The sequence below is a fragment of the Saccopteryx bilineata genome, chromosome 4 (assembly GCF_036850765.1).
Source record: "Saccopteryx bilineata isolate mSacBil1 chromosome 4, mSacBil1_pri_phased_curated, whole genome shotgun sequence".
NCBI classification, from domain to species: domain Eukaryota; kingdom Metazoa; phylum Chordata; class Mammalia; order Chiroptera; family Emballonuridae; genus Saccopteryx; species Saccopteryx bilineata.
Genome location: NC_089493.1, coordinates 251,078,812 through 251,105,080, shown reverse-complemented (window position 1 = coordinate 251,105,080; position 26,269 = coordinate 251,078,812). Strand labels below are relative to the sequence as shown.

At 38.1% G+C, this 26,269-nt stretch overlaps 1 pseudogene; it reads right to left on the bottom strand.

The window, feature by feature from the left end:
• Window positions 1–867: 867 nt before the first annotated feature.
• LOC136335674 (dnaJ homolog subfamily A member 1-like) lies at window positions 868–25,961 on the bottom strand (annotated as a pseudogene).
• Between the last annotated feature and the right edge of the window lie 308 nt (window positions 25,962–26,269).

Here is a 26,269-nt window from a genome sequence, read left to right as displayed (position 1 = left end):
TTTACTGGAAGAAAATTCTGCTCAGACAGCAGAACTCACTATGCTCACTAGAGCTTCTTAGCTAGATAAGAGTGGTAACATTTACAGGGATGGTAGATATGCTATAAGGGTATTCCGTGAAGTTGTAATGCTCTACAAACAAAGGGGGTTCCCAGCCTCAGGATGAGCTTGATTAACAATGGTAAAGAAATGAAAGAAAATCAATGCTCTGTTTTCTAAGGAGGTGGCTATTAAAAAAGTAGGAGCTCATGCAAAAAGGCTACAGGAAATGGCCTGGCACTCAACTGTGATCCTAGCCTTAAAAATACCCCCCCCAAATCTTGAAGAGGTTCAAAGAATCTATTATAGAAAGCAGCATTCTCTGTGTAGTAGAGGGAAGCCTGACAGGTATGAATGCAGTAAGGGGGGTGAGTACTATGACAGACCAGCTGGTGGGGAATGTGTAGAGAGGCACCACATGGAGAAATGGTCAGTTCTTAAACAGTGATGGAGAGTACTCATGGATATGGAACATTTCTTTGAGCTTTTATATATAAGTTTATTCTTCATTTAACTTTTAAAACACTACTATAGTTGAATGTTAAAACAAAAACAATAGCAAGTAGTGAGCATATTATGATTATAGTCCATCACTCATCACTGTGGTATACAAAAGGCCAGCAGTGAGTGTTATTCACAGCTCATTAAGAACTCAGACACAGAACACCACCCTGAGGGTAGATGCTTACCATCCTCATATACTTCTCCCTTGCAATGGTGCTGTCATTCCTGACTTGCATCAAAGTCCACCAGTTCTACCTGGTGTATTTCATTAGTCTTTTCTACTTCCTTCTGTTCAGGTAGGAGTTTTCCAGCAAAGAAAGTTTGTCAGGAGCCAAAGTCGTTCTCAGGAAAGTTGACCTTAAATTCAAGAATTAAGCAACCTTTTTCCTATGGTTTACAATCAATTGGCACGCCTCCCTTTAGCACACACTTCATATCTCCATGCTTGACAATCTGACCTGGATGACAGGTGACGACTATAGTTTGGTTGTCAGGAGTAGATACTGGCCTTTGGAAGCCACACAGTGCTTCAGCCAGCTGTATGTACATACACAGGAAAAGGCCTTCCCCTCATTGAGTGGAAACAGCATGGTCCTCCTGATCTGAAACAATGATAATATCTCCTATCTGCAGTCTTGATTCTTGGTCTACTTCACCGGGGATTGTGATCTTCTGGCCATCCTTCATGCCTTCGTCACTATGAACTTCTAGAATCTTATTCCCTCTAATTATCTTCCTTTCGTTCCATCTTTTACATCTATCTTTAGGACTGATCCATTCCCCACTGCATGCAAACAGACTGAGTTGGCTGAACCATTCCAGGGTCTATGGGATGAATTCTTATTTTCATTCCAGGACCTCAGCAATGGGGACAGCACTCTACTGCTCCTTTCTCAGCAACTTGACCTTCACAGTTGTTTCAAATTACATTCTTTTGCAAAGCTACTTTATTTGTTGCATCATTACATAACTTTTCTAAGGTTACTGAGAGCTGATGCATGACAATTTTTACCTCTCCTTTCTCTCTGCATCCTTCCTCCTCCTCCAAAAACACATCAAAGATATCCATGGGGGAGCCAACACTGCCACCTGTTCCACCTTCTTTAATTGCCTGTTCTCCCTCTTTGTCATATAATTCCCTTTTCTTTCCAAAAATTAGCATTTCATAAGCTTGAGAAATCAGTTTAAACTTCTCTTCTTCATTAGCATTCTTATCAGGGTGGTACTTTATGGCAAACTTCCTGTAAGTTTTTCAAATCTTCCTGGGTGGCATTGGGTTTGATCCCCAAAATATCATAGCAAGTGGTGTGTTTCTCTATTTTTAATAGGCAACGAGGCAGTTGAAGCCAGCGTGGAGGAGCAGGAAAGCATGTTGCTCCTCTAGCTCCAAAAGCTATTGCTCCTCCACCTCTCACTGAATGTTCTGGAAAGTTCCGCTTGTACACTTTCTTAGAGGAATGTACACCTTAAGTCAGTGTTTGGAAGATGAAGGTGATCAGAGAAAAGGGAGTGCTTTCCAGGCAACATGAGTGGCCCAAGCCACTGTTATGAAAGAGGTTGGCCAGTCCAGAGACTTGCAAACATTTGGGGCTGCTACAGCAGTTGGGTGATAAATAAAAGATTATACATTAATTGTGGAAAATGTGTGTACCTTGTCCCGTGCCTCAAATAAAGGAACTTAGAGGAAGAAAGGTGATTTGGTAAAAGTATATTTCTTGATCACTTGACTTTTTTACCTGAAAAGCTTCTATCTTTGCTATTATAAAAGTCTTGACCCCTACTACTCTTACTTTTTATTAGCTGCCCTAAAACTTAGTTTGAAGAAAAGAATTATGCCACATATCCCATTCTACCGATATCTATTTTTTTCCACCATAGTCTTGTTGCTACAAATTAAAAAAAATACTGTTTTTCATTGATTTGAGAGACAGAGAGAGAAGCATCAACTCATTGCCCCACTTAGTTGTTTCACTTAGCTGTGCAGTCAATGGCCACTTCTCTGTGCCCTGATCAGGGATCTAACCTATGATCTCCATGCGCTGGGAGTAAGCCAAGCAGTCAGGGTGCTACAAATTTCTGAAATCTCATTCTGTATAAGAGTAAATTTGTGCAAATGGCTCTACTTTTAACCAGATCTATTTAATTGGTAAAGTAATCATGTTCTGATTCAAGTGCACAAAGCAATGTATAAACATGGACTATATTCTTATACCTGAATAATAAATATACATCTGTGTATGTGTCCATGTATATACATTTATCTGCATATGTGTACCCACTAATATCACTTCTATTTTTGCAGTATCCAGTTATAACCTAAATCCAACATTCCATGCTGTCACCTAATGGCTTCCTAATTATTATTGTTAAGCAGCATTGTTGTTAGTAAACTATGTACATGGGGAGAAATATTACAGTAAACTAGCTGAAGCACAATTCAGTGCCCTTACCGAGTAGGTTTTTATTTAGAACATAAGCGAAAGAGATGCTAATGACAGACACAGACACATGTCATATCCTGTTTCCTTTTCTTTTTTGGGGTGTGACCTCACATTTAGAGAGTTAAGCTAATATTCACGCTTCCTTATTCATGACACATTGCCATCATTTGAGTAACCTTTTCCTCATCCTCTTACTTTTAAATATCTTAGTTAACTGAATATTTTATGAGTATATTCCCATCCGTCAGAGTTTAGATGGAAATGAAGTTCTAGGATTCAGAGAGGCCAGGGTTTGGGACCTAATATTTTGACACTTAATGAGCATGCAATCTCAGTAAATGATTAAGCCTCTCTGAGACTCTATTTTCTCATCTGTAAAGTGAGAACAATAATAACTTCCCCATCAGGTTATTATGAGAATTGGATTACACACTTAGAGTATGTAGCACAGTGTCTGGTACAGGATAAATGCTCAATACATTTTTGATGCTATTATAGAACATAAATGACATAAGAACTTTGAATTTAGTAAAAAAGCAATCCAAGCTTAGAAAATTTACTACCAATAGATTCTGTTACTTTAAATAAGTCACTGTGCCAAACTTACTCTATTTCTGCAACTAAGGAATAGAAATAACATTGTGATTGTTTGTAAATAAGATTGTGAAGCACTATATAAATGTCAATATTTGTCATTCATTAAAATCTGTAGTTATGTCTATAATCCTGAAGAAGATAAGTATAATTAATATCTTGTATTAATAATGAGCCTTGTAAATACTTGTGCGTTAATATGACAATTCAAATAAGAACAAGTATACAGCATTGAATCCACCCAAGTTTACAGATTTATTAAGACAAGAGGAAACAAATATTCTTTAACTGACAGGCAATTAGAAAAATTGGTCTTCTCTCAAGCGTTGTATGATTATTTTAAAATTGTAAATAGTAAGCCCTTGGTTAACCTTACCGACTAACTGCTCCATTAGAAGGTGGGTGGCACTAATGACTCATCTTCAGTGGGAGCTGATATCATAGGTCTCTAGGCCACTTGAATAATTATGGCCATTCCTCCTCTATTCTCTGCCTAATTCTCATGAGGGACAAGAGCAGTTTAACACATATTTTACTGTTTGAAAAATAGAGTTTTCCTAATAGATTATGTGGTTGTTCATCTTCTTAATATTTTAAGGATAATGTTAATTGAATTTTCTTTAAATTGTATTTCTTTCTTTGAACAGAGAGCAGTCATATGGTTTAGAATTTTAATGGTACAAAAGGGTATACACTGAGATGTCGCTGTCCTACCTGTGTCTGTGAACCACCCAGTTCCTGCAGGCAACCACTGTGTTTGGGGTGCTCTTCCAGACATAATCTCATACTGATTTATGAACATCTCATTTAATCTAAGCAGACATCTGACTCAGCCCCTTAACATCAAATTCAGTTATTTCCTAAAAGAGTCCTTTTCTCCTGCTGGCCATTTGCTACAAATTGATTCACAACAATAGAAAAATTCAGTACCATTAAACTCCCATTCAAATGAACTTGATAAAATGTCACAATTGCTAGGATTAATTTACATAATATTTTGAAGCAAATGAATTACTGCAATGTCAAGATGGCAAATTCTAAAAAAAAAATAAAGGTAAGATGCATCTGCCAGTGAAGAAGATGGCTTTTCTACTAGGGAATTCTTTGTAGTTTAATCTTGTCATGCAGAAAATTGCAAGTTAGGCATCAACAACATTCCCACGGTGCCCCTTCCTTTATCTGTACCTCTTTCTACATGTTTTGAGCAACGACCTGTTCTTAGCTCACCTCCTTTCTCCTGCCAACACCTGAGCTTTCAACCTTCTTAGAGCTGCCCATTGGGTCCATGAGTGTATGCCGCACTGCCCTGTCCTTCTCTGTCTGCAGCCCAGCATGTAATCAGTTACAGCATAAGGAATTCATTCCAAGATAGTCATGGTTGGAAATACCCATGTCTGGAAACAGTGTTTCTATGTGTGCCTTTCCTCTCCAAGCAATTGATTGAACTATATGATGTGACTTACTATTATAATGGGTCATTTGCTTGGATATAGAAACTCGTTCATTATACAGAAACTTAAGTTAAACAGGTATTTAGGGAATTTGGACTTTCCTTGATGATGCAGGACTGTCTTAGACTCATCTAGACAAAATTATTTAGGATGTGATCATGAAGGAAGGTTGGTGGTCCATCCCCTAAGGAGTTCTCCATTTAGGGCTCTGTGAAGGGTGTTATAATGAAGATAGGCAAGAAATTCTCCTCAGAGTATGTGCTATGGGTCCATGAAATCATGACTCTCTAATGAGGACTTTTCGGTATTTCTCAGTTTTAATCCTACTTCACTAAGATTCTACAAGTCTTTACCTTATACTGAATTACATTACACAGTTAGTGCAAGTTCCCAGGATTTTATTAGTTTTATTAATTTAGATTTAAAAAAACACATATTAACCAATACAAACATTGGTTTTATTTTTTCATTATTAAGTTCTGTAACTAAGCAACCAGGAGTTTGATTAGATCTGCTGTTTGCTTGACACAACAGTTCTCCTTGCCCTTAGGCCTCCACCAACAAGGTTAGAGATTCCTGTGACAATGTCAAGCAGTTCGAGAATTATTGGATCATCTGTGTTAATATATTTTGACCCAGTGTGCTTCAGATCAAGTAATTTTTTACTTCCTGTGTTTTTTTAAAGTCATTTAGTTTTAAATGAGTGACCTGAACTACAGTCTCTCACTGGAACAGGCTTGTACATCATAGGTTGAAAACAAGCTTCTCTGGGCCCACCCTATCTTTGGGTGTAAGTGAAAACCAATTTCCAGAGAAATTCGGAATTGTATATAGAATGTGGGCATTTCAGTCTGGTATCTATTCTCAAGAAACGTTATCACTATAGGAAGGGATCTTGAAAACTCTGCAGTCAGAAATTCTTGGTTCAGGGCATTCAAATATTTCATAATTATGTTTTCTGCAGTGGTGTTATTTGTTATACTGTGTTACTTATAAGGTGCTCACGTGAGAAGCTAAGGTATTGAGATAGTAATGAGAGAATTAACAGAGAGCTATTGACTTGTCTCCTCTACTTCCTGTAAAGGCACAATAACAGGAGAAAGGGCCTTGGAATAGAATTTAAGTTCTAAGTGGCTGAGGTTACTATTTGTCCCTGATTACCATACATGCAAAAGATATCATATATAATTGTTTAAAAGGTGAGAAACGTCTCTTCACATTTAGTTTAGCAGTATATTTTGCTATTTGAACTCTTCCAAACTTCATCTTAAATAACCTAATGTTGAAAACAAATAGGAAAATGTCTCCTTTATTTTCTTACTACGATTTCAGATGGTTTATGTTGAAGTAATTCTTATGTAAGTTATGACTGACAGCTAATGACTCAGTGGAACAATCCACTTCTGATTCATGGGGAATCTGGAATAGGTCACTTGACTCAACTGCTTCTCTCATTTAGGAAATGTCAGTATAAATGTCCCATAAGTGCTTGTGAAATTGTGGAATGCTCATATAAAAGGTGCCAGAAAATTACAAGGTTTGAGGACCTATTTTAAATATAGTTTTATAAACTTGAAGCAGATGTTTTAGTTTCATTTGTCGATCAATTTTGGATAAACTCTACATATGTGTGGTGGGGGGCTAGCTGCCTCTCTTCCAAATGAAACATGTCATTAAAAATTTTATTGTTTCTGTATTCTTCTGGTCATTAGGTTAAATAAAATGAATCAAAAGGCCTGACCAGGCAGTGGCGCAGTGGACAGAGCGTCGGACTGAGATGCTGAGGACCCAAGCTCGAGACCCCAAGGTCGCCAGCTTGAGGGTGGGCTCATCTGGTTTGACTAAAGCTCACCAGCTTGAGCCCAAGGTCGCTGGCTCGAGCAAGGGGTCACTCGGTCTGCTGAAGGCCCGCAGTCAAGGCACATATGAGAAAGCAATCAATGAACAACTAAGGAACCACAACGAGGAATTGATGTTTCTCATCTTTCTTCGTTCCTCTCTGTCTGTCCCTCTCTCTGACTCTCTCTGTCTCTGCCACAAAAAAAAAAAAAAAAGAATTGAAAGAAACAAACATTTAGTCTGGATTTAATTTAAATATTTTTTTATTAAGTTTAAAAATCTGCACAATATCCAGATCCTATCCTAAATTAAATTACTAATTAAGTCAGTTGCTTATTTTACTTTGGTTAAGTAGAATTAAGTCTGTCAGCAGCATACTTTTTAGAAATTAAAATTAATTTTAATTTATTATTTGTACATGTATTCAAGTGTCCCACTGAGTAAAACATCCTTAACCTTCACCCCTGTGTTACCATGTATATACCCCCTTTGCCCCCATGTATCTACCCTCTTTGCCGCTTCTTCCTAACTCCCTCCCCCATTCGTCTGGGATTTGCTGTCCTGTTATCTGTATCTCTGTGTTATGTGTATATAATTTTACTAATCCCTTCACTTTCTCTGATTCCCTCTGACAGCTGTCCTTCTGCTCTCTGTGACCCTGCTTCTCCCTCTATTCCGTTCTTGTGTTCACTTTGTTCATTAGATTCCACATATAAGTGAGATCATATGATAGCCGCATACTTTTTTTTAAGATTAACCAATGTCAGTCTCTTAAAATTACTTCTATTAAACAGAATACATAATGTGATATGTAAATAATATACTTTTATTAGAATAACTGATGACTTTTTATTTTATTTTAGATGGAAAGGGAAATAGAGAGGGAAGAAGAGAGATGAGAAACATCAACTTATAGTTATGTCACTTTAGTTCCGTGTTCGGGAACCTATGGTCCGTGAGCCATTGTGGCTCTTTTGATGGCTGCTCTGGCTCGCAGACAAATCTTTAATTAAAAAAAAATAATAACATTAAAAATATAAAACTTTCTCATGTATTACAATCCATTCATTTCCTACCGCTCATGTGCATGGTTGCGGGTGGCTGGAGCCAATCACAGCTGTACTCTGGGGCAATACCAAATTTTTATTGGATAATGCATAATGTACACGCATTGTTGTATGGCTCTCATGGAATTACATTTTAAAATATGTGGCGTTCATGGCTCTCTCAGCCAAAAAGTTTCCTGACCCCTGCTTTAGTTGTTCATTGATTGCTTCTCAAACATGCCTTGGCTGGGAGGCTTCAGCTGAGTCAGTGACCCCTTGCTCAAGCCAGTTAGTTCCCTTGGGCTTCAGCCAGTGACCTCACTCTCAATCTGGCTAGCCTGCATTCAATCTGGCAAGGTTGGGGTTTCTAACCTGGGACCTCATCATTACAGGTTAATACTCTATTCACTGCACCACCACTGGTCAGGCTGACTGACATTTTAAATATTAGATTTTATTTTTTAGAACTGTTAAGATATCTAGAAAAATTGAGACCAAAGTTCAGAGAGTTCCCATATACCCTACATGTAATTTCTCTTAATATATTGCTCATAAAAACTAGGGAATCATGGAATTTGCAGATACTCTAGTACTTTCAGCCTTTTGTAACCTCTGAACTAAAAGTTGGTTTTGCATCTCACTTGCATAATTGAATAACTTTCTTTGACTTGTCGTTTGCTTTTCTGATGTTCTTGTTGAATAAAAAAAAATCAAATGCTTCTTTTTTTATCATTTCATATTAATTTTAAAATATCGCCTAATTTTTGTGAGCAGTATATTATCTTACGTTACTATGGTACATTTGTTAAAATTAATTAAGCAATTTTAATACATTATTATTGTCATTATTATTATTGATGCATTACTTTAATTAAAGTCTGTGTTTACTCAGACTTTTTAGTTTTGCCTAATGTCTTGTTTCTGTCCCAGGATCCCATTAAAATACATTACATTTCGTCATTTAACATCCTTATGCAGGGGTCGGGAACCTATGGCTCATGAGCCAGATGTGGCTCTTTTGATGGCTGCATCTGGCTCACAGACAAACCTTTAATAAAAAAATAATAACATGAGAGCCAAAGCTAGCAGCCATTCCACAAGTGGGCTCGTCCTGCAAGGGCAGGGCGAAAGCTCGGAAACAGGCGGAAACCCGCAGCTGAGCAAAGGTGCTTGCCAGTGTACTCAGGACCGAGCATAATGCCCCCCATGGGGGCGGGGCAAAGGCCAAGCCACCAAGGCTTGTGTAGCCGAGGACTGAGCACAGCCACTTTCGTGAAGAAGAGATGGAAACAACAGCAACAGCCCCAGTGGGCAGGCACTGGCAATGCCCAAACCCAAAAGCCCTAGGCAGCAACAGAAGAGGGGGTAGCAGTCCTGCAGACAGACCATACCTAGGGAACAGAGACCATACCAGTGGACTCCAGGGGCCAAAACCTTCCTTTACACAGAAAAAATGCAGAGGCAGAGAAATGCAATACAAATGAACCAAGAGAAATCCCCAGAAGAGGACCTAAATGAATCAGATATAACCAAATTGCCAGATGCAGAGTTTAAAATAATGATTGTTAGGATGCTCAAAGATATTAGAACAACAATAGATGGTCATTACAAAAACCTAAATAAAGAGAGAGCAAACATAAAAGAGAACATTGAAATAATAAAAAAGAATCAGTCAGTAATGACAAATACAATATCTGAAATAAAGAACACAATGGAAGGAATTAAAAGCAGGATGGATGAAGCTGAGAATCGAATAAGCAAGTTAGAGCACACGATAAATAAAGGCATGGAAGCAGAGCAGAAAAAAGAAAAGAGACTCAAAAAGTCTGAGGAAACTCTTAGAGAGCTCAGTGACAACATGAAGAGAAATAACATCCACATCATAGGGGTTCCTGAAGAAGAAGAGAAAGAACAAGGGATAGAGACTTTGTTCAAGCATATCATAGCTGAAAACTTCCCTCAATTAAGGCAGGAAAACATCTCACATGTTCAGGAAGCACAGAGAACTCCATTAAGGAGAAACCCAAAGAAATCATCACCAAGACACATCATAATTAAAATACCAAAGCTAAGTGATAAAGAGAAAATATTAAAAGCTGCTAGAGAAAAATAGGCTATCACCTACAAAGGAGCCCCCATAAGAATGACTTCTGACTTCTCAACAGAAACACTTTAGGCCAGAAGGAAATGGCAAGAAATATTCAAAGTAATGCAGAACAAGAGCCTACAACCAAGATGACATTATCCAGCAAGGCTATCATTTAAAATTCAAGTAGAGGCCCTGGTCGGTTGCCTCAGCGGTAGAGCGTTGGCCTGGCATGCGGGGGACCTGGGTTCGATTCCTGGCCAGGGCACATAGGAGAAGCACCCATTTGCTTCTCCACCCCCCACCCCCTCCTTCCTCTCTGTCTTTCTCTTCCCCTCCCGCAACCAAGGCTGCATTGGAGCAAAGATGGCCCGGGCGCTGGGGATGGCTCCTTGGCCTCTGCCCCAGGTGCTAGAGTGGCTCTGGTCGCGGCAGAGCGACGCCCCGGAGGGGCAGAGCTTCTCCCCCTGGTGGGCAGAGCGTCGCCACTGGTGGGCATGCCGGGTGGATCCTGGTCGGGCGCATGCGGGAGTCTGTCTGACTGTCTCTCCCTGTTTCCAGCTTCAGAAAAAAAAGAAAAAAAATTGAAGGAGAAATAAAAAGCTTTCCAGACCAAAAAAAAAACCTCAAGGAATTCACTACAACCAAACCAAGGCTGCAAGAAATGCTAAGGGACCTGTTGTAAACAGATCAAAGGAGAAAAAGAATATAGCAAAAGAGGAATACAGTTTTAAAGAATAAAATGGCAATAAAAAATTATATATCAATAATAACCTTAAATGTTAATGGATTAAATGAGCCAATCAAAAGACATAGGGTAGCTACGTGGATAAGAAAACAGGACCCATACATATGCTGTCTACAAGAGACACACCTTAAATCAAAAGGTGCATATAGACTGAAGATAAAAGGATGGAAAAAATATTTCATGGAAATGGAAATGAAAAAAAAGCTGGGGTAGCAATACTTATATCAGACAAAATGGACTTTAAAACAAAGACTATAGTTAGAGATAAAGAAGGTCACTACATAATGATAAAGGGAGCAATCCAAAAGGAAGATATAACTGTTATAAATATCTACGTACCTAATATAGGAGCACCTAAATATATAAAGCAGACTTTGATGGATTTAAAGGGCGAGATCAACAGCAATACATAAATCCCCTATAACAGTAGGGGATTTCAATACTCCATTAACATCATTAGATAGATCCTCAAGAAAGAAAATTAACAAGGAAACAGCAGACTTAAAGGACATATTAGATCAACTCGATTTAATAGATATCTTCAGAACCTTTCACCCTAAAACAGCAGCATATACATTCTTTTCAAGCGCGCATGGTACATTCTCTAGAAGAGACCACATGTTATGGCACAAAAGCAGTCTCAACAAATTTAAGAAGACTAAAATCATATCGAGCACTTTCTCTGATTATAATGACATTAAACTCGAAATCAACCACAACAGAAAAACTGAAAAATACTCAAACACTTGGAAACTAAATAGCATGTTATTAAATAACAAATGGGTAAACAATGAGATCAAAGAAGAAATTAAAAAATTCCTAGAAACAAATGATAAAGAGCATACATCAACTCAAAATTTTGGGACACAGCAAAATCAGTCTTGAGAGGGAAGTTTATAGCATTACAGGCATACCTCAAGAAGCTAGAAAAAGCTCAAATAAACAACTTGACCCTACATCTAAAAGAACTAGAAAAAGAACAGCAAATAAAGCCCAGAGCTAGTAGAAGGAAGGATATAATAAAGATCAGAACAGAAATAAATGACATAGAGGCTAAAGAAACAATAGAGAGGATCAATGAAACTGGGAGCTGGTTCTTTGAAAAGGTAAATAATATTGATGAACCTTTAACCAGACTCACGAAGAAAAAAAGAGAGAGGACTCATAAATAAAATTAGAAACGAGAGTGGAGAAATAACAACTGACACAACAGAAATACAAAATATTGTAAGAAAATACTATGAAGACCTGTACGCCAAAAAACTAGACAACCTAGATGAAATGGAAAAATTCCTTGAAACATATAATCTTCTAAAAGTTAATCTGGAAGAATCAGAAAACCTAAACAGACCTATTACAACAATTATAACAAATGAGATTGAAACAGTTATCAAAAAACTCCCAAAAAAGAAAAGTCCTGGGCCTGATGGCTTCACAAGTGAATTCTACCAAATAATCAAAGAACTAACTTCTATCCTTCTCAAGCTATTTCAAAAAATTCAAGAGGAAGAAAGACTTCCAAGCTCCTTTTATGAGGCAAGCATAATTCTGATTCCAAAACCAGGCAATGACAACACACAAAAAGAAAATTATAGGCCAATATCCCTGAGGAATTTAGATGCAAAAATCCTCAACAAAAATGTTAGCAAACCAGATCCAGCAATATATGAAAAAAATCATACACCATGATCAAGTGGGATTTATTCTTGGGAGGCAAGGCTGGTACAATATTCCCAAATCAATCAATGTGATTCATCACATGAACAAAAGGAAAGAGAAAAACCACATGATAATTTCAATAGATGCAGAGAAAATATTTGATAAAATCCAGCACTCATTCATGATCAAAACTCTCAGCAAAGTGGGAATACAGGGAACATACCTCCACATGATAAAGGCCATCTATGACAAACCCATAGCCAACATCATACTCAATGGGCAAAAATGAAAAGAAATCACCTTAAAATCAGGAACAAGGCAGGGGTGTTCTCTTTTACCACTCTTAGTCAACGTAGTTCTGGAAGTCCTAGCCACAGCAATCAGACGAGAAGAAGAAATAAAAGGCATCCAAATTGGAAAAGAAGAAGTAAAACTATCATTTGCCGATGATATGATATTGTATATAGAAAATCCTAAAGTTGCAATAAAAAAACTACTAGACCTGATAAATGAATTCAGCAAGGTGGCAGGATATAAAATCAACACTCAGAAATCAGAGGCATTTTTAACACATTTAAAAAATTTTTTTTAAATTTTATTTATTCATTTTTAGAGAGGAGAGAGAGAGAGAAACAGAGAGAGAGAAGGGCGAGGAGCAGGAAGCATCAACTCCCATATGTGCCTTGACAAGGCAAGCCCAGGGTTTTGAACCGGTGACCTCAGCATTTCCAGGTCCACGCTTTATCCACTGCACCACCACAGGTCCAGAGGCATTTTTATATACTAACAATGTACAATCAGAAAGAGAAATTAAGGAAGCAATTCCCTTTACCATTGCAACCAAAAAAATAAAGTACCTAGGAATAAATTTAACCAGGGAGATTAAAGACTTGTACTCGGAAAATTATAAAACTTTGATAAAAGAAATCAGGGAAGATACAAACAAGTGGAGGCATATACCGTGCTCATGGTTAGGAAGAATAAACATCATTAAAATGTCTATATTACCCAAAGCAATTTATAAATTCAATGCAATACCGATTAAAATACCAATGACTTACTTCAAAGATATAGAACACATATTCCAAAAATTTATATGGAACCAAAAGAGAACACAAATAGCTTCAAGCAATCTTGAAAAGGAAGAATAAAGCAGGAGGTATCACACTTCTGGATATCAAGTTATATTATAAGGCCATTGTACTCAACACAGCCTGGGACTGGCATAAGAACAGGCATATAGATAAATGGAACAAAACTGAGAACCCAGAAATAAACCCCACACTTTTATGGACAACTGATATTTGACAAAGGAGGTAAGAGCATACATTGGAGTAAAGACAGCCTCTTCAACAAATGGTGTTGGGAAAATTGGACAGCTACCTGCAAAAAATGAAACTAGACCACCAACTTACACCATTCACAAAAATAAACTCAAAATGGATAAAAGACTTAAATGTAAGCCTTGAGACCATATGCATCTTAGAAGAAAACATAGGCAGTAAGCTCTCTGACATCTCTCACAGCAATATATTTACTGATTTGTCTCCACAGGTAAGTGAAATAAAAGACAGGATAAACAAATGGGACTTTATCAAACTAAAAAGCTTCTGCACAGCTAAAGACAATAAAAACAGAATAAAAAGACAAACTACACAATGGGAGAATATATTTGACATAGCGTCTGATAAGGGGTTAATAACCAAAATTTATAAAGACCTTGTAAAAATACCAGGAAGACAAAGAATCCAATCAAAAAATGGGCAAAAGAAATGAATAGACACTTCTCCAAAGAAGACACACAGATGGCCAATAGGCATATGAAAAAATGCTCAACATCACTAATTATTAGAGAAATGCAAATTAAAACCACAATGAGATATCACCTCACACCAGTCAGAATGGCACTCATCAATAAAACAACACAGAATAAGTGCTGGCGAGGATGTGGAGAAAAGGGAACTCTCCTGCACTGCTGGTGGGAATGCAGACTGGTGCAGCCACTTTGGGAAAACAGTAAGGAGATTCCTCAAAAAATTAAAAATCGAACTGCCTTTTGACCCAGCTATCCCAATTTTAGGAATACCTCAAGAACACCATAGCACTGTTTGAAAAGAAGAAATGCACCCCCATGTTTTTGGCAGCATTGTTCACAATAGCAAAGATCTGGAAACAGCCCAAGTGTCCATTAGAGGATGAATGGATTAAAAAGCTTTGATATATATATACTATGGAATACTACTCAGCCATAAGAAATGATGACATCGGATCTTTTACAACAACATGGATGGACCTTGATAATATTATACTGAATGAAATAAGTAAATCAGAAAAAACTAGGAACTATATGATTTCATACATAGGTGGGACATAAAAATGAGACTCAGAGACATGGACAACAGTGTTGGGGTTACAGGGTGGGGGGGAGGAGAGGGAGCGTATTAGGGGAGGGGAGGGGCACAAAGAAAACCAGTTAGAAGGTGACAGAAGACAATTTTATCAATGTCACTCCATCAAAATTAATCCAAAAAAAAAAAAAAAAGAAAAGAAAAAAATAACGTTAAAAATATAAAACATTCGCATGTATTACAATCCATTCATTTCCTACCGCTCATGTTCATGGTTGCGGTGGCTGGAGCCAATCACAGCTGTCCTCTGGGACAACACCAAGATTTTATTGGATAATGCATAATGTACACGGGTCGTTGTATGGCTCTCATGAAATTACATTTTAAAATATGTGGTGTTCATGGCTCTCTCAGCCAAAAAGTTTCCCGACCCCTGCCCTTATGTTTCTCTTGGCTGTGACACTTTCTCAGATATTGCCTTATTTTTGATGACTAACAGTGTGAGGACTTCAGATCAAGTAGTTTGAAAGCTGTTCCCTGTTGGGCTTTGTATGAAATTTTTCTCATAATTAGACTGGAGCTGTGGGATTTTAGGCAAAGACCACAGAGGTAAGATACCATCTTTATCACATCCTATTAAGGCTGCTTATATATATTTGATTTATTTACTGTTAATGTTGACCTTGATCTCCTGGCCAATGTAGTGTTTCCCATGTTTCTCTACTGTTATTCTTCTCCCCTTTCCCATATGTACTCTTTGGAAGTAAGTCACTGTGCACAAGCCACACTTAAAGAGCTAAGAGCTCCCGTAACTCCTTAAGTTGGGAGTTATGCTCCCTCCCTTTGAGGGTAGAGTATCTATATAAGTTGATTGTTAATTGTTTTGCCCAAGAGATTTGCCTCTTCTTCCCCATTTATTTATTTACTCAATCATTGTTTATATGAGTATGGACTCATGGATTTTTACTTTATATGTTGGTTTATAATTTTATGTTACTTTATTGTGTGGCTTAAAGTGTTCCAGCTTTGACCATTGGGAATTCTCTCCGTTGATTCCTATATGACTTTGAAAGGACACACCATTGCTGGTTTTGGTTTGTTTTAGCACTTCTTTAGTTTCTGGTGCTATGACATCTGGGCATAGCTGACAACTTGTAAAAAATTATAACTTCTTGCTAATTGACAATTTTAATAAACTCTTATTTATCTCTCAAACTGTTAGAGAATGCAAATAACTATTTTTTGGCACTTTACATTATAAAAGATAATCATGACATTAATATGAATTCTATTTTGTTTCTATAATTTTCTAGCTGCAATATAATACAATTAGAAATTTTGGTGATGTTTAACACAGGATAAACCTCAAAATTTTTCTTAGTCGAGTAAAGATTTAAATATATTAGGTATAATTTTAATACTGTATATAATCTACTTTTAAAAAATGAACAATTCAAATGTCAAATATAAAACACTTAAATGTCCAACCATCATAGAGAGTTCGAATTTTACTTAAGGAAGCTGAATAATTTGTTTATAAGAATGTGGGTAATTTGAATGTTTGTTAGGATATAAGTCACATTCATAACTTAAAAGCAGATAACATTAAGGTTCTCCCAAATCACAAGATTGATAGTAAATGTACTGTATGAATATTAGCAAAACTATGTAGTAAAGTACCTGATACACTTGTGTAAACCTTAATATTCAGGCTAAAGAGGACCAGATATAAATATGAAGTCTTGTGGCACATGCTAGCCTAGAGGTGTTTTCTTTTCTCCAGGATTCCTTCCATTACTCTGAAGGCTGAGTGTAGACTGGAAAGTTCCCTTTGATGTTCAGATATGAAAGATTACAAGAGATTGCTGAGTCCCTGGGTGTCTCTGGATGAGGCTGAGAGCAATTCTGCTGCTGTTTCCTGGTAGTAAGACAATGGAAGGATTCACCGCTTTATGCTTTAATTGCTGGTTAAAAAAAAAAAAAAGCAAAAACCCCAAGGGTTATCATGGCTCTGTAATTATCATAAGTCAATTTACAAGTACTGCTGGAGTCTCACACAGTGCTCAGCCTTCTTGGGGGCTGGTTCCCACAGATGGCCTGCAAAGGCTACTGGGTTGCAGTGGCTAAAAGCAAACTAATGAACAGATGGCTCTGTCCTATGACAGATAAGGATTTTCTTTTTTTGTCCTCCAAAACATTTCTTGTTGATGGGATAAATAACAACCCTATTTTATACCCAATTTTCACTTTCAAAAAGGAAGATATGGTCATTAGATAAATAGGTGGTATATATTTAAAAACAGGAAGCATAAAATTAGTTAACTTCTCTGTTTTTGTCTTACATAGGATGATGATTATTGTTATATATAGTCTTATATAATATTCTTACCCCCATACATGTGTTTTGCAGTTATAAAGTATTATGGGCATTATGTAATTTAAACTCCCCAATAAGCCAGAAGGGAAGCAGAATGAATACCTTACTTTATTAAAGATTAGGAAACAGAGAAACTCAGATTAGTAAAACATTTTCACAGAAAAAATTGCCAGAACTGAATTTTTAAGCCTTGTTTTGGTATATAAATTCAGTACTCTTTCTATAACATACCAACATTTCACACAGTTTGGTGTTTTCAGGTAGTAAACATATTAGTATTTTATTAATAGTCAAATATATAAAAATATAAATGGCACATCAAGCTTATGATATCATGGATATATTATTTTAGCATGAGATTAAACTAGGTATTAAATATAAAAATGAGTCAATATAACTAAAAATATTAATTAAGTATTGAAATGGGTGATGTGTGAACATGAAAAAAATTATGAATTTGAGTGACTAAACTATACGCTGCCAAGATCTTAAAAGTAATCAGGACATTCTTAGAGGAAATCAAGCAAGACACTGAAAACAAAACAAAACAAAAGAATAGAGAGAAAAGTAATATATTTTAAAAACAGGTTAAATTTTGTAATGACTTAAAGAACTATGGTAGTCTGTATTTGCCTGACCACATTAATAAGATGTGGCTATATAATAATCGTGAAATTTTTAAAGTAAAAAATGTTATATAAGTGCTGAAGATTTTAAAATATTCTATCTCTCTTGTGGAATCCTGGTAATTTCAATTGTAGTAATAATTTATATTTTTTCTTACACTTTTATTATAACTAAATTAAATGTCATATAAAAGCCTCAACCAGCCAAATTTAACACTCTTAATAAGAAGTAAGATTGTTTTTCCTTAAGCAAAGGAAATTGAATTCTAATTTGGGAAGTAAAAAGCTTCAGGCAAGTAGAATGAACAGACTTGGATTTTGAGTTTCTGAAATGGAAAGGCAGTAAGTTGTCCCACAATATGCATTGGGCCAAGAGTTTACCTGTCTTGGGGATTAGACTTAGTTTTGGCACAACTTAGCTATGTGACTTTAGGCAAATAATCTTAAAAAAAAATCTTTGTATAACAAAGAGAATTAAGGTTTCTAAGAGTCTTTTTAACCCTAATTCTCTCCAAGTCAAAAATTCATTTTAAATAATTTTTTTCCGCCTTATAAAGCAGTTTTCAAAAATAATGAATTTGAGGTGTCAGCTCTATTTGATTCATGAGATCATGTGAGAATGAGGACTTTTCCCTAGTAATTCTCTCTTGTAGGCCCCAAATCCTTTTGGTGTATTCCTTTGGTCTCATTGTTAAACAGGAAAAAGGTATGAAAGGAGATAGGCTGACGCCTGCATGCACCCTGACCAGGAGCCACCTAGCAACCCCATCAAGGGCCAGTGTTCTAGTACCGAGATATTTTAGCACCTAAGGCTGATGCGCTCCAACGGAGCTATCTTCAGTGCCTGCAACCATACTCGAACCAATCGAGCCACTGGTTGTGGGAGGGGAAGAGGAAGAGAATGGGGAGGTGGAGGGGGGTGGTGAAGCAGCTTGCTTTTCCTGTGTGCTCTGACCGGGAATCAAACCAAGGGCATCTGAGATTTCATAACTTTTTTTATAAAAGGAGGTCTGCACAGTGAAAAGAGCTAGAATGCAAAAGAGCAAAGCACAATACCTGCATTTGAACATATCTGAACTACTCACGTAGACACTTACCTGGGTAAGGTTCATGCCTGTTTCACCTAAAATCCCTGGAAGAGAGGACACTCAGAAAGAGATTACACCTGGAAATTCTATGTAGCTTTGAAAACACCTTCCTAGTACAATTTAGACCAGGGGCCGGGAAACTTTTTGGCCGAGAGAGCTATGAATGCCACATATTTTAAAATGTAATTCCATGAGAGCCATACAACGACCCATGTACTTTACGCATTATCCAATAAAAATTTGGTGTTGTCCTGGAGGACAGCTGTGATTGGCTCCAGCCACCTACAACCATGAACATGACGGTAGGAAATGAATGGATTGTAATACATGAAAATGTTTTATATATTTTTTTTTCTTTTTTTTTTGGTATTTTTCTGAAGCTGGAAACGGGGAGAGACAATCAGAATCCACCTGGCACGCCCACCAGGGGGCGACGCTCTGCCCACCAGGGGGTGATGCTCTGCCCCTCCGGGGCGTCGCTCCGTTGCCACCAGAGCCACTCTAGCACCTGGGGCAGAGGCCAAGGAGCCATCCCCAGCGCCCGGGCCATCTTTGCTCCAATGGATCCTCAGCTGCGGGAGGGGAAGAGAGAGACAGAGAGGAAGGAGAGGGGGAGGGGTGGAGAAGCAGATGGGCGCTTCTCCTGTGTGCCCTGGCCGGGAATCGAACCCGGGACTTCTGCACGCCAGGCCGACGCTCCACCACTGAGCCAACCAGCCAGGGCCTGTTTTATATTTTTAACGTTATCATTATTATTAATTTTTTTTGTAATTTATTCATTTTAGAGAGGAGAGGGAGAGACAGAGAGAGAGAAAGGGGGAGGAGCTGGAAGCATCAACTCCCATATGTGCTTTGACCAGGCAAGCCCAGGGTTTCGAACCGGCGACCTCAGCATTTCCAGGTCGACACTTTATCCACTGCGCCACCACAGGTCAGGCCGTTATTTTTTTATTAGAGATTTGTCTGAGAGCCAGATGCAGCCATCAAAAGAGCCACATCTGGCTCACGAGCCATAGGTTCCCGACCCCTGATTTAGACTATTCTTCCTTTTACTGGGCAAGGGTCATGCCAGAGCCCTCCATCTGTGGCAGAGCCCGCAGCACAACACAGAAGGAAGTCACTAGGTGGTACAAGGACATGAGGGCTGATGGGAGCAAACACCCTCTCCTGCCTTCCCCATACCCAGGCTTTAAAGTAATTCTTCCATTTATCCATCGACACCCATCTTAAATTTAGAAACTGTTATTATTTATTTTACTGAAGTATTTGGATTGTTTGCACTGACTGATCAAGACATTTCATTCATTTTCTATTTATGCAACATTAGTTTCAAAAAATAAAACTCACCCTAATAAGAAAGAGAGTAAAGAAGACTGCTATACAGATACTTAATGAGCTTAGAACTGGAACTTTAGCTCTGTCTCTTTCTCTCATGGGTTACAGTTTCTACTTTCTTCTGTTTTTCTGCTCATTGTCTGCCTGGTGGGTAACTTCAGCTTATAGAGCCTGCTCCTTTTTAACTTCAGTTTGCATATGACTCACATCTGCTTCACTACTATTCTAGGTGCTGGAAATATGTGAGTGAGTAAGATGTCCCTCATCCCTCATGCAACTCACAGGGTGGCTAAAGAGAGGGAGAGAGAGAGGAAAAGAGAGATAGGAAGAGGGAGGGAAGAGGGAGAGAATACTCTATGAAACAAACATATGAGATGCAATGAGAGCACACATTACATCACTGTGAAATAAACTGGATCATGATTCATAAGTAAGTCATGAAATCAGTGTAACGGCTTAAGACCAGTATTTTTTTGGGGGAGGGGGCCCAGTATTTTTAACAAAAGAAACAGAAATCACAGTAAGGAAAAGCATTTTTTTGTGAAACATTATTTCAGTTTATATTATCATTAAACAAACAGACAAAAAATCCAGCTCCTAGAACAAAAGTAGATAATAAACAAGAAAAGTTAGTGAACTAGAGGGTGAGTATATTAGAAGGTAAAAAAACTGAAACTAATGCTAAGGAGCATATAAAATGTCAGAGGTAGGGGCCTTTTGGGTAAAGCCCTCAAAAAATTGAGGGAGTGAGCTGTATAGGCGTTTGGAGGGACATTGCAGGAGAATGAATAGCCAATTCAAAGGCCCTGAGTGTGCCTGGCCTGTATGAGTTTGAAGAAAAGCAAGGCCAATGTGACTGAAGGGGAGTGAATGGGAAGCATAGCAGAGATAAGAGGAGAGGGTGGATGGGGGTTCTGGATCATGCAAGACCTTTTGTTTGACTGTGAGTGAGATGGGAAGTCACTGGACGATGTTGAGCAGAAGAGTAACATGATCTAACTGATGTTGTATAGGCTCTCACTGGCTGCCAGATTGAGAAGGGTTTTAAAGGAGGAAAAGGCAAAAGCTGGAACACCAGAATGTAAACTTCAGCAGGGCAAGAATTTTTAACTGTTTTGTTAACTTTGTATCTTCAGTGCTTATAGCAGTGACTGGCACATAGAGATAATTATTTATTCAAGAATAAATATTTTCTGTATGTGCACCAGATAATGATATGAAATATATTTCTTACTTTGTGTCAAGGGCATAAGGATTGATAGCCTCTCTTTTAGAGGAAACTGACCCAGTCTGGGTCTCAGGCAAAAAATTTCTAGGAATTGACATTCAGGCTGAGATCTAAAAAACAGAAAGAGAATTTTTGGGATGAAGAAAATTTTTCAGGAATGGTCAATTTGGGAATCGTTAGCAAACAAATAGTATTGGAAGCTTTCTGTGGGTGTTTCTATGTAGAGCAAAATTAAAACCAGTACAAACCACTTCCTCTTTTGATTTCTTATTTTTTATAATCCATTTCCTATAACAGTAGCACATAGTAGTCATATATATATAAATGTATATATATAGTAGTCATATATATATATATATATCTTTAAGACAGCCTCCTGTATGATATCATAAAAATAGAGTGAGAAACATTGATTTTCTCTTCCTCTTATTTACATATTCATTTGTTGATTCTTGTATGTGCCCTAACCTTGATCCAACTGGCAACCTTGGCATATCGGGATAATGCTCAACTGACCTACCCAGCCAGGGTGCTCATATATTTTCTTTATCCCAACATTTCAACTCATTCATGGCTTATTATTTGATCATCTGTCTTCTCTCTACCTCATGACCTTGCTAATTTTTCTCCCAGAGTTAAATTGGAAGGCACAAAGATGGACATAACTAGGATAGTGGTTCTGGGAATAACATTGTAAAGAGAGAATAGGTGTGAAGATTAGCTTTTAATTAGCTCTTCACTCCAGGCATGATAGACAATGTACCATTCTCTTACCTTTTAAACATACTGTTCCTGCTGCTTGAAAAACACAGCTGTAGAAAGTCACCATTCTCTTTTCCCACAATACCCTTTGTATGCCTCTAGCATAATATCTATAATTCCTTATTGTAATTATCTGTTTACTTTGTCATGACTATATGTAATAAGATTTTCAACAGTGAAGAGAATAAATGAAGACATTAGTCAAAATTTATTTACATTTATTTTATACTAGAACACTCATTATTTCACTTATATCATAATTTGTTGAGTACCTGGATCAATTAATAGGAAAGGCACAGGTAAATAGAATGGGAGGTCCTTCTTCTTTACCCAAGGGTACATCCCAAACTATGATATTACAACTAGGGAAAAAGTGCTCACACTGCTTCAATTCTTCATATTAGACAAAAGGACACTTTAAACTTCTGAGAAGAACATAGAGGAAAAAGCAAAACTAACATGAACAGTAGTGGCCAAGCGTTATCCTGCACCTAAAGTTCTTAAGATACCTTGGCCAACCAGACTTGATCATAGTATACCTCTGGTATACCACACAGACAGACCTTCAGGGGAGGTTCAGGGCCATGATGAACATTTCTGCTGCCTGACTCCTGTGTGACACACTCCTCAGGACAAGGAAATGGTTCCTCAGTGTTTTATAAAATTGGTAAAATAATGAATACCTGCCTGGCATATTATCTCATTCCTTGATGTATTTCCTACAGTAATGAAGCAGTCAGCCCTAACGTTTTTTGAAAATGTAGAATAGTCTGAGATAAAACTATTTCTTAAATAACTTTACACAGCAAGAACAAAGAAAAGAATGAACAGTTCTTTTTAAAATTTTGTTAACTTCTTAACTTTGATTTTATATTTCAAAAGGTTTTTTTTTTTCCTGTATTTTTCTGAAGCCAGAAACGGGAAGAGACAGACAGACTCCCGCATGCGCCCGACCGGGATACACCCGGCACGCCCACCAGGGGGATGCTCTGCCCATCAGGGGGCGTCACTCTGCGGAGACCAGAGCCACTCTAGCTAGCGCCTGGGGCAGAGGCCAAGGAGCCATCCCCAGCGCCCGGGCCATCTTTGCTCCAATGGAGCCTCGCTGCGGGAGGGGAAGAGAGAGACAGAGAGGAAGGAGAGGGGGAGGGGTGGAGAAGCAGATGGGCGCTTCTCCTGTGTACCCTGGCCGGGAATCAAACCCTGGACTTCTGCACGCCAGGCCGACGCTCTACCACTGAGCCAACCAGCCAGGGCCTATATTTCAAAAGTTTTACACCAATGAGAAAGAAAGCATGCAAAGTATTGCATGATGTTCAGCACCTTGCATGGTGCACTGGAGATTAAACAGATCAAAACAAAACAAAAACTCCACTGCATGACCCAGGCTATACCTTCTAGGAATGAACAATATATTCATTTTGATAGTAACATGAAAGACTGAGGTTTTGTATTTTTCCCTCTGTCATCTTCAGCATGTTAGTTCTTGCTCTGAGGCTTGTCCCTTATGACCACAAGATGATATAATATGGTATGTCATCAAGTTGAAGAAGAGGAGTCATTTTCTTCCATAGGTCTATTATTATCAGCTAGGATAGACTTCTGCTGGAAAGCTCCTAGTAGGCTGCTTGCCATGTCTCTGGCCAAAATAGCTTCACATGCCCAAGCCTAAACCAGTCATTGGCAAGGGGAGTGGATTGGCAATAATTGGCACTACTGCAGATTATTAAGGTTTGAGGAGAGGTTCATCTTCACTAAAATCACAGGGCTACTCTAGACCTGAAGAAGTAGGAGTTCTTTTATCAAGGATAAAATCTGGTGAATGGGCTGTATAGAAAAGTGGCTATAGAAAAAGGTAGGCTAGAGAGTCAATAGTGTCTGTTACACAAGTTACAGAAAGAGCAACAAGACACACAAGCGTAGAAAGTCTGGGCCATGTAATGAAAGGGCAAATAGCCCACTTACATTATTCATTCTGAGAGATTTATCATGAAGCTTCCTGGTTTGGCAAGTAGAATATGGGCTTTCAAATCAGACAGGCATAGTCATTTAGTGGTGACATTATGTTAGAGAAATTAAGCTCTCTGTAATTGAGCTTCTTATATAAGAATAATGGTGCCTACCATTGTTAATAAGAGCTATTATGGTTAAATTCTATGATGGACATAAATTGCTAGGACACTAAAAATATTTGATAATATGTTCTTTTCCCATTTATTAAACTTACAATAATTCATAATGATGATTCCAAGACATCAATAAAGTGTTAAATTTTATTCCATATTTTCTGTTTAGAAGCAGATATTTTATAGGTACCAAAAATATCTTTTTGTCAAATCTGATTAAATTAAGAAATTCTAGGTTCATAAAAATACAAAGGCTTAGTTATCCAGATACTCAGAATGGTTAATTAATAATAACTGCCAATATTTGAGGGGCTAGTCCTGTATATAGTATATACATTTTTTCATTCATTGGTTTTAACTGGGAGTGGGAGTGTGCCACTGGTATCAATGAGTAAAGATTAGGGATATTGCTAAACATTCTACAATGTACAGGACAGCTCCACACAACTAAATATCTCAAATTTTACAATGATGCTGTGGGTAGGTATTATGAATCTTAGTTTATAAATGAGGATATTGACATTCTAAGTTGTTGAGAAGCCCAAGATCATATAGCTAGTAAGTAGAGTACTTGATTTTATCTGATCCAAAAGATCATACCTTTCCAATGATAGTGCATTGCCTCAATAGTGTGAGAGTATGTCAGTAATAGTGCCATTCAAGATTTATAAGATCCGTTTATAATATCTATAAAAGAGGTATAAGGTTGTGGGAAATAAGTCACTTTAAAATGTGTAAGTCCTTTATGGATGGAAAACACTATTGAAAGATGTTAGAAAACATTTAAATAAATTAAACCAAATGAAATATATAATGTTCATGAATTGTTAATTTAATGTATTGTTTGAGAATATTTAATGCTTCTATAAAAGACATTAATGAAATTCTTTAAATGTGTTATGTATAGATAAGGACTTAGTATAAAGCACATATGTGTGCTAAATAGAAAAGGAAGGTAGGACCAAGAGGTATTTAATATTCATGAGGCAAAAAATAACTCCCTAAATATTCATTAATACTAAACATGCAAGAGGCACTTAATATTCAAGATATACTAAGCATACATAGTATATAAAAGCATTCAGAGGAGAGTCCAAGATGGCGATGGAGTAGGTGGATGTTCCAACTGCCACTTCCCAGGAGCAAATTGGATTACAACTTAATTTAAGGACAATCATCTTGAAAAACCAACTTTGGACTAAACTAAGAGGAATCTATAACCAAGGATCACAGAAGAAGCCACACCGAGACTGGTAAGAAGGGCAGAGATGTGGAAAGGGCTGCCTGCTCTCAGGAGTGAGGGGCAGCTGAGTGTCCGGAGGAACTCTCACTGGGGGTGGGTCACCCTGAGAGGTGTGGGTGCTCAGCCCCAGGCTCAGAGCCACAGCCTAGACCCCAGAAAAGAGGCACCCAGATAGCATTTGGAGGTGAAAAGAGCAGGATTTCTGTCTGTGAGAAAGAGACTGAGCTTTCTGAGATGCAGACTCTGTCTTAAAGGGCCCACATAGAAAATCTTGTTCACAGCCACTTACCCGGGGCTTCAGGGAAGAGAGAGCTGAGAGGACAAGAGTTGCATGTAAAGTTGGAAGCCCAGAGAGAAACACTGTGGTGGATGGCCACCGGAACCCCTGTGCTGAGTCATTCTCCAGTACTGCAGTCACCATCTTTCTTGGGTGGAGCATTCCCTCTGTGCAGCACCAGCCTGGGGAGAAGCAACTGCTCCACCCTCAGGAGTCTCTCATGCTCCCATCATGGCAACAGGTCATTCTGAGAGACCAGGAAGCAGGGGCCATGTCAGTGACTCAGTTTTCTGGTGTTGAGACAAGAGTGTTCTCCCACATGCTCCCGACTCTAGGATTGGTGCTTCCACTTCAGGGCAGACTCAGTGGAAACTGTCCAGAGTGTGGGCAGACCACACATCTGGGTCTCAGAGGCCAAACCCACCAGACTCCTGGGGCCACACCTGTCCCAG